Raw genomic sequence first — 9,868 nt, 5'->3', positions numbered from 1 at the left:
CTCTCCGTTATAAAAATAATCCATCCATCCATTCCATCCATTTTCTACCGCTTATTCCCTTTTTGGGGTCGCGGGGGGCACTGGCGCCTATCTCAGCTACAATCGGGCGGAAGGCGGGGTACACCCTGGACAAGTCGCCACCTCTGTATATATATATATATATATATATATATATATATATATATATATATATATATATATATATATATATATGTATATATATATATATATATATATATATATATATATATATATCTTTTGTATTTCATGTCATTCTTTTGTTTTGTTTGCATGGCTCAAAATAAACCATTCATTCATTCATTCATTCATTCATTCATCTCTCCTGCTTGCTTCTTTGTTTTGTCTTGTCTTAACTTTCGTGTTGCCTCTTTTTGCACTGCTCTCCAAATCTAAACATTGGAACTATTTAACTGGCCCCAACAAAATTGACAAGATCTTGGGTTTCGGGGAACCTGCTGTCGTGACGAAGCGGTTGTTGCTGGACACACAACGGACTCTTGGGAGAAGAAGGAGGGCCGCGTGCCTGGAGACCATTTTCTGTCGAGGACGTGAAGATATCCACCTATTCGGAATTATGACAACAGGACATCTGCTGATTGGAGTAAGCGTTGCTCTGGTTTGTCGACAAATTGGAAGTTGCTGGCAGTCTTCAAAGTCCCCCAAAGCTACCACAAATGATTGGAGGATGCGGGAAGAACTGTGAATTACATCGGACTGTCCACCCCACAGGTTTGAGGACCAGTCATAGACAATTTTAGAGTGAAAAGCAAATTTTATTTTCACTCGCATACAAATCTTTCTAACTTGGATTGTTTCCCTGGCTTCGAGACTCTCCCGAAGGACACTGCAGCAAAGACACAACAAACTCCCTTATTGTCTATCATGGACACACGCCTGTTGTTGTTGACTTTGGACTGGCGACTTCACAATACATCAAGGCCGCGGAACAGAGACACACTACGGGCTCACACACACACACACACACACACACACACACACACACACACACAGAAACACACACACACACACACAAATATACGCCACACATACACACCCCATCCCACCCCCCAAACCCAATGCCCTCAATGCAAATCCCGTAGGGGGTGATGAATGGATGGTCAGCGCCTGAGAGCTGCGGCCTACCACCATGACCTTGAACTACCTTCCCTCTGTTGCTAGATATCTTGAGATGTATGTTGTAATATGTATATGTGCTTTGCTATGGAGGTTTTTTCCCACTCCAGACTGGGCCCCCTTGGTGTGGGTGTTATTAACCCCTCTTAACCCTGTACGTATATTGAAAATAAACGCAACCCTGACACAAAATGCCGGTCATTTGAGGCATTTAAGAAACCCCGCCCGTACACACCAGAGAGTCCCGCAAAAGAGGACATGTCCAGGGAAAAGAGGACATATGGTCAGTCTAGAATATTGACAACATATGAACGTCACATCACCTCTCAACCGACATATTTTACAATCAAGCAAAACGCAACAAAAATGCCACAAACACAGCGAAATACGAACACGAAGAGTAAACAACAACAAAAAACACACTTACAATGTGATATATTTGATATGTCACTAAGCTTTAGAACTCTGTTGTAAAACTCTGCCCTTCTGCGTCTGTCCCTGACAGCAGCATTTTAGTCTGGCCGCTCTGGAAACACTCTGTGGAAATGCTCCCCACCCACACTGCTTGCTGCCTCGTCTGAGTTGCTATGACTTACATTACCATAGTAACTAATTAGATCACTATCGTAACTAATTAGATGACCATAGTAACTAGCATGTCAAAACGCAGATTCCAACCATTGAAATTCTTTGTATAGTTCAAGACTTACAGTCATTAGAAAACATCACTGCACACCATAAAAGCAGCTACACTTTTCATTTTAAAGATCTAAAAAAAATATTTGGGAATGTCCGCCGGGCCAGATTGAAAAGCTTAACGGCCTTATGCCTTTATTTGCCAAGGTCTGATTTAGAACATGCATTGACACAATTATCTGATCATAATGAGTTATTTTCTTGTTTGGTGTTCGAGTCTGTGGGACCCGTTTTCATTTTTTATCAAAAGAAAAAATATACAATTAATACATTTTTCAAACTGAGACTCACTGACTTTGGCTCATTTTCTGTGAAATATATCAGACTATATATTTAATGACCACTCACTACACACCCATACTTGCCAACCCTCCCTTTTTTCCCGGGAGACTCCCGAATTTCAGCGCCCCTCCTGTAGATGTCCCAGGGCAACCATTCTCCCGAATTTCTCCCGATTTCCGCCTGGACAACAATATTGAGGGCGTGCCTTTACTGCCTTAAGCGTCCTCTACAACCTGTCGTAACGTCCGCATTCCTTCCATACATACAGTGTGCCGGCCAAGTCACGTAATATATACGTCTTTTACCCACACGTGACATGAGTGAATGCAATGCATACTTGATCAACAGCCATACAGGTCACACTGAGGGTGGCCGCATAAACAACTTCAACACTGTTACAAACAAGAATGACAAACACATTTCGGGAGAACATCCGCACTGTACTACAACATAAACACAACAGAAGAAATACCCAGAACCCCTAGTAGCACTAACTCTTCCGGAACTCTACAATATACACCCCCGCTACCACCAAACCCCCCCCGCCCCCCCGACCCTCTCGCTAATTAGGAGCTCTTAAGGTTGGCAAGTATGCATACACCCCCCCCCACCCCCCTACACATTTATATTACATATAAGGCTAATAGAAGTGTGGAAATTGATGTTTTGTGTAACACACACACACACACACACACTCACACACACACACACACACACACACACACACACACACACAGGAGGAGGACAGAGTGTCAGTACACAGAACATCAGAGGGTAAAATGTGCGAGAAAATGAGAGCAGACAGTGTTGGCAAACAATGTTGCAACCTTGTGTGGGAACCGCAGGTGCAGAAACACAAAAGAAAAATCCCTGTGGATGCAGAAACTGGCAGATAAATTTGCCGGGCAACATTCATGTTGTTGTTACTCAGCCAGCATTTGTGGGTCTGATAGACCCGTTGCATTTTGTGGCTTTTAATGCCTCACAATCAAACACTTTTATGTTAAAATACTGAACAGATGTTTATTGGGATAAGGTAAACAACGGGTCCTTTATACCCACAAATGCTGGCTGAGTAAAAACATTATGAACATTACATAAGGGTTAAAACTACATGATATAATCCAACACAGGAGCCTTCAAGTTATGTTTATGCCCTCACAAAGGGCTCTACCAGCAAAAATAGAGTCTGTTTTCACTCGGAGATGGTCCACATGAACTCAGGGGTGTCCTATAATTCAAACATAACATATTAAATTCCACATTCAAGGCTCAAACGTTATCTATACCAGGGGTGAAACTGTGGGATAATGTGAGCGGAGAAATTAAACTGTCTTCTAGCATAAGAGTGTTCAACCTTGCGGTAAAAAAATGTGTTGTTGGGAAACTATCAAAAACATGACTTGTTGTTTGCACTTTCTCAACTGTGGGACACAGGTGCAAAAAAACTCACTGTGGATGGAATAAGGGACATAACACACCAGACAAGGCTTCAGAAGACGAAAGATACCCAGGCAAGATGGAGCTGATCTCATGGTCACTCAATGCTATTATATCCATATTGGTGTATATATACTGACTTGTTATTATCATCCATTATCATATGTTATACTTGTTCTGAAATTGTCATGTATCCATCCAATCTGCTGTTGAAACTTGGACTATATAACCACCATATAAAGTGATTGTAAACTAAGTTTGTAGGAGCGGGACATGGATAAGAATTCTTGCTTTTTTCCCATATCCCAGTTTGGTGGGTGCCGTTGCATGTCTGTCAAATTGAAAAGAGTGATGAAGTGTTGCTATAAATGTCTGTCTGCAGGAATAAATAAATGAATTAATTCATTCATGCATGCATACAACATGATACATCACAATTTCCAGTTTCTCTTTTCAACATGTTCGTAAAGGAGTAGGAAGAAGCAGAGTTTATTTAATCCTACCACTTTTCCTTTACATAGCAGTTGCTAAAACTTTTGTTTACTTCCTGTTCTCAATGTATTCACAATATACTCCATAAGTAATAAGAATAAAAAATAAATAAATAATAATTGGTGAAGTAAGTTATATTTCATATGGTAAGATTATCTACAAAATGGAATACATTCAGAATGTTTATCATGAGTGTTCTTCTTTGTACTTTGTAAACACTCTTAAGTTTGAAGAGTTTCTTGAAGTGGATCATACTAGTACATTGTTTGATTTATTTGCTTAATCCATTCCATAATTGAATTCCACTTACTGATATACTGAAGGTCTTAAGTGTTGGACGTGCATACAAATGTTTTGAATTACATTTGTCTCTAAGATTATATTTCTCCTCTTTTGTTGAAATAATTGTTGTATATTCTTGGGAAGCAGATTATAGTTTGCTTTGTGTACAATTTTAGCGGTTTGCAAATTCACTGTGTCATAAATTTCACTTGGCTTTTGACACTATTTTGTAGCGAGTTTTGATTTATTTGTTTCCAACATTCTTAAAAAGATAAATTGAGGAACATCGCGTTCAACATATTTCAAAATGAGCAGGGATAATCTTATTACTCCAACCCCTTCTCCATCTCTGATCATTCTTTTACACCATTTATTTACAGTTTTTATATTGTTGTAATATTTTCTAGATAGTAGAGAAAATCATATAGAATGTGATAAACATAAGACAAGTAAAAATATGGGAAACAGTGTTAAAACAAAACAAACATTAAACAATAAAACGAGAGAAGGAAAAATGACAAGGGTATAACTTTTGCAGTTATAAAGTGTCAAGACTCGGACTATGGTGAAGTTTGTTTTCCCGAGTTGCAAAGCGACTGGATCGGACACGATGTGAAGGTAACGACATATTTTAATCTTAACTCAAAAAAAGGAACAAACGAAAGGCGCTCACAGAGGAGGTACAAAAACTTGGCTATGAAACAGCATGGTGCAGTTGGGAGAGTGGCCGTGCCAGCAACCCGAGGGTCCCTGGTTCAATCCCCACCTAGTACCAACCTCGTCACGTCCGTTGTGTCCTTGAGCAAGACACTTCACCCTTGCTCCTGATGGGTGCTGGATAGCGCCTTGCATGGCAGCTCCCTCCATCAGTGTGTGAATGTGTGTGTGAATGGGTGAATGTGGAAGTAGTGTCAAAGCGCTATGAGTACCTTGAAGGTAGAAAAGCGCTACACAAGTACAACCCATTTACACAAAACTATTACTACAACATAAACTATGGACATAAAACAAAACTTGCAAACTACGGCATGAATAACAAAACTTACGGGGAACGAGAAAAGAGCAAGGGTGTGTAGAGGATTATGTCGCCAAGCTGACTGCCTGGCAACTACAGGCTTAAATAGTGCTGTGGTGCTTGAAAACAGTTGCGTGAGTTCAAATGAATCAGGTGCGTAAGTCGTGAGGACAGGTAAACTGATTGGTAGGCATGGAAACAAAACAATGGAGTGAAAAAACAGGAACTAATGGAGTCTTGAAGTAATCTAACACAACTAAACAAAACATGATCACAAAGACATGACATAAAAAAATAGAAACGATAAATACAAGCTGATAAAAAAACCATTTAAGAAATACACAAAAATGAAAATGGTTGCATAAAAGAGTGTTTAATAATACATGAAAAGTGTAAATGTATAATTAATAGAAAATGAAATAGGTTACAATCAGTAGAGTAGATTCTAAAACTGTGGCACAGGTACCACTAGTGGTACTCGAGCTGTATCTAGTAAAGGGGTCGGGAACCTTTTTGGCTGAGAAAGCCAAGAATCCGAATATTTTAAAATGTATTTCCGTAAGAGCCATATAATTTTTTTTTCAACACTGAACACACCTAAACGCGTGCATTTTTAAGTAAGACCAACATTACTACAGTATAATAGGTCTCTTATTCTTTGTAACAACATTGATATTCTGAAGATAACTGTGGAGGGGGCGTGGCCTGCGGGCCTGCAGCGAAGCGGGGTGTGCCAGGACCGGCCTCGAAATCAGTGACAGGTGCGTAGACAACCCACCTAGGCCTTGTTATCTAATCATCTGTCGCTTTGTTATAAGCAGCAGCAAGGAGGAGAGACAGGGTTGGAGCTGGAGCCAGAGTGCGAGCGAGAACGAAAGAGAAAAAGACAATTGCTGGAAAGCAACTGAGAGACTTATTGAAAAATAAAAAAATATCGTAACCCTGAAACAGGCTTTTATGTCGGTGCTTGGTGGTCTGAAGAACCTCCAGGAGGGCAAGCCCTAAAAAAATAAAAAATTAATATAGTGCGGTAGAAAAAGGATGGATGGATTCAAATGCATGAGCATGTTTAATATTTTGAACGTTATTTTTAACACTTTGATTACAAGTGGAATTAGTCATTACTTATTGTGTTAAGCAGTGTTAGCTCAGATTTATCCGAGAGCCAGATGCAGTCATCAAAAGAGCCACATCTGGCTCTAGAGCCATAGGTTCCCTACCCCAGATCTAGTACAATACAGTACAATGTGATATCTAGTGGTACGCCAAACAATCACTTAATTAAATGCTGGAATGTTACAGTTATTTTTTCCAAATGTTCACACACAGTGTTACTATTCAAATTGGGTCTATTATTACAATATATTTGCTAAATAAAAACTCTGCCTTGTTTTAATGAATACAAATACCTGTAATTTAAGACACTGTAATTTAATTTGATTTAGTGTAAAGACACTGTAATTTTCTGAGGTAGTGCTTAGTTAAAAAACTTTGAGAACCACTGCAGTAGAGAGAGCAAATATGTATAAATATGTAAATACTAGAGTATAAACATATAATTTACCCCAAAAAATGTAAATGCAAGATTATAGTGATACATGATTATTTCATGTTTACATCCAAATATTTCATCAATTTTATCAACAAATGTTTTAAATGTAAACAATGTAGACACTTAGTAGTTCTTCTGTTAATGCTGTTCAACAATTGTTTAGGAAACATGGTTAACAACTAAATTGAACTGATGACAGGAACAAATGATAAATGTTGTCTTGGTGTCTTATCTGTGAGCCAAAGCGGACAAAAGGCACTCAAGTCATAAATTCTCGTTTTGACACAACGTGAGTAAAATACATCTTTGTCTCCATTGTACCTCGAGGGCGAGTCAAAAAAGAGTCAATGATGACAGTACAGGATGTCTGACTAATGTTAGTGGCAATCCATGATTTTATGATTTAGGCTTTCTTGGTGAAGTAAAACAGAGAAAATCAAAAACTGTTACATCAAAAACAGCACACTAAAATCTGAATATATATACGGTGTATACTGTATTTCTAAACTTGGTTTATTTTGCTTGTTTTTTTCGGTTGATTTTTTTTTTCTTCAAACTATTAAGAAAGCAAAAAGGTGCGGATACTGTCGCAAAGGTAGTGCTTTGTAAAAAAGTGAAAATAGAAAAAGTATGGTAGAAATGTTCAAGCATATTAATGGCTTGATAATCAATCCAACTTTATTCATACAACACTTGTATCACATATATAATGTAGCACAAAGTAAATACTGTTTCTGCATGAGTCACCCAGCAGTTTCCACTGCCCTTTAGAAAAAAATACTGTTTTCGCAGTGAGGTACATGATAATATAATGTATCAACATTGAAAAACAACCCTCAACGTTAATGCTTGTTTATAATATCTATTTCTCTTTTAATGAAAACCCTAAGAATAACAATTATGAGAGAGGGGATGCAACACAAACCATCCACATCTTAATCATATTAATATTTGCACACACATCCTACATTTGTCTCAGATTTAGATTTGTAACAAAGTAAGTATGACTGATGAAAAGTTTGCAAAGTACAGTTGTCCTTTGCCACACCATGCTTCGATGTTTGCAGCAGAGGTTAATTTCACCACAACTTTAAAATGGATGTATTCACCAAAAATATCAATACTACTATAGTACTGTAAGAGTGTTACAAAAACAGTCTCCTTTCATCGCCATAATATCGCAAAAATTCGTCCCATAATGTCTCATCTGGATTACCCCAACATATAATTTTTGGGTCTCCCTATATCTGGCAAATAAAAGATTACAGTTGTTAAAAATGCAGGTGTGAGACTTTTGACAAGAACAAAGTTTGATCATATTACGCCTATACTGGCTCACCTGCACTGGCTTCCTGTGTACTTAAGATGTGACTTTAATGTTTTACTATTTGTGTATAAAATACTAACAGTCTTGATCCATCCTATCTTGCTGAATGTATTGTATCATATGTCCCGGCCAGAAATCTGTGTTCTGGCTTACTATTGATTCCCAGAGCCCCCAAAAGTCTGCAGGCTACAGAGCGTTTTCTATTCGAGCTCCAGTACTCTGGAATGCACTAGCAGTTACAATTAGAGATGCTAACTCAGTGGAATAATTAAAGTCCCAGCTTAAAACGTATTTGTATCCTCTAGCCTTGAAATAGACCATTTTTTAGACCAGTTGATCTGCCTTCTCTCTTTTCTGGTCTGTCCCCCTCTCCTGCGAGGAGGGGTAATTATGTGGCCACCGGTTAGTTTTCATGGAGGAAGCGGTAGCTGTGGACCACTTCTCTGCATCAGTGGGTGGACTACTCCTCTGCATCAGTGGGTGGACCACTCCTCTGCATCAGTGGGTGACGTCTCTGCACTGCTGTCTTGTCTACATGCAAAAGGACCCCCTACTGGCCTCACAATAGACTGGACTTTCACGTTATTAACCCTATCCACTCAGTATCCAGTGCACTGGTCACCAGTCACCCAAATTTGATTGATTGATTGTGCATGAAATTGATGTCTGTCTGTTTTTTTGGCTTTAGATTCATAAGAAGTATTTACACAATCTCACAAAAAATCTCATAGGTTCCTAAAGCCAATGCTCTTACTATATAGGCTATATCAGGGGTACCCAAACTTTTTGATCCGGGGGCCGCATTGGGTTAAAACAATGTTCCCAGGGGCCGGGCTGTATATGTATATGTATATATATATATATATATATATATATATATATATATATATATATATATATATATATATATATATATACATATATATATATATATATATATGTATATATGTATATATATATATATATGTATATATGTATATATATATATGTATATATATATATATATATGTATATATGTATATATACACATTCATACATCCACATATATATGTATATATACACACATATACATACAGTATATATACAAATATTTATGTATATATATACATACATACATACATATATTTATGTATACATATACATATATACATACATATATGTATAGATTTATGTATATATACATACATATATATGTATCTGTATATATATGTATGTATACATACATACTTATATACATTTATATATACATATATATATATATATATATATATATACATTTCTATACACATATATATGTATGTATACATACATATATATGGGATCAATATGTACTTTCTATCTATCTATATATGCATATATATATGTATATACATGTATATATATTCGAAAGGACAGATTTTAAAAAATTATAATAAAAAAAAAATTAAGAAATAAAAATAAAAAATACATTATTTTTTATTTTATTTATTTATTTTTTACTTGGGACTTACCCCTGGGCTATAGTGTAAGCTGCATTATACAGTAAAGGCTGTGGGACAAATTACACTGAAAGTGAAATTTAATTAAAAAACGCCATTTAACAGAGTGATTTTGCTGAACAGGGTTATATTGACGGCATTAATAACTT

Source organism: Nerophis ophidion, linkage group LG27, assembly GCF_033978795.1.
Source record: "Nerophis ophidion isolate RoL-2023_Sa linkage group LG27, RoL_Noph_v1.0, whole genome shotgun sequence".
NCBI lineage: Eukaryota > Metazoa > Chordata > Actinopteri > Syngnathiformes > Syngnathidae > Nerophis > Nerophis ophidion.
Note: the sequence above shows the minus strand (reverse complement) of the source record.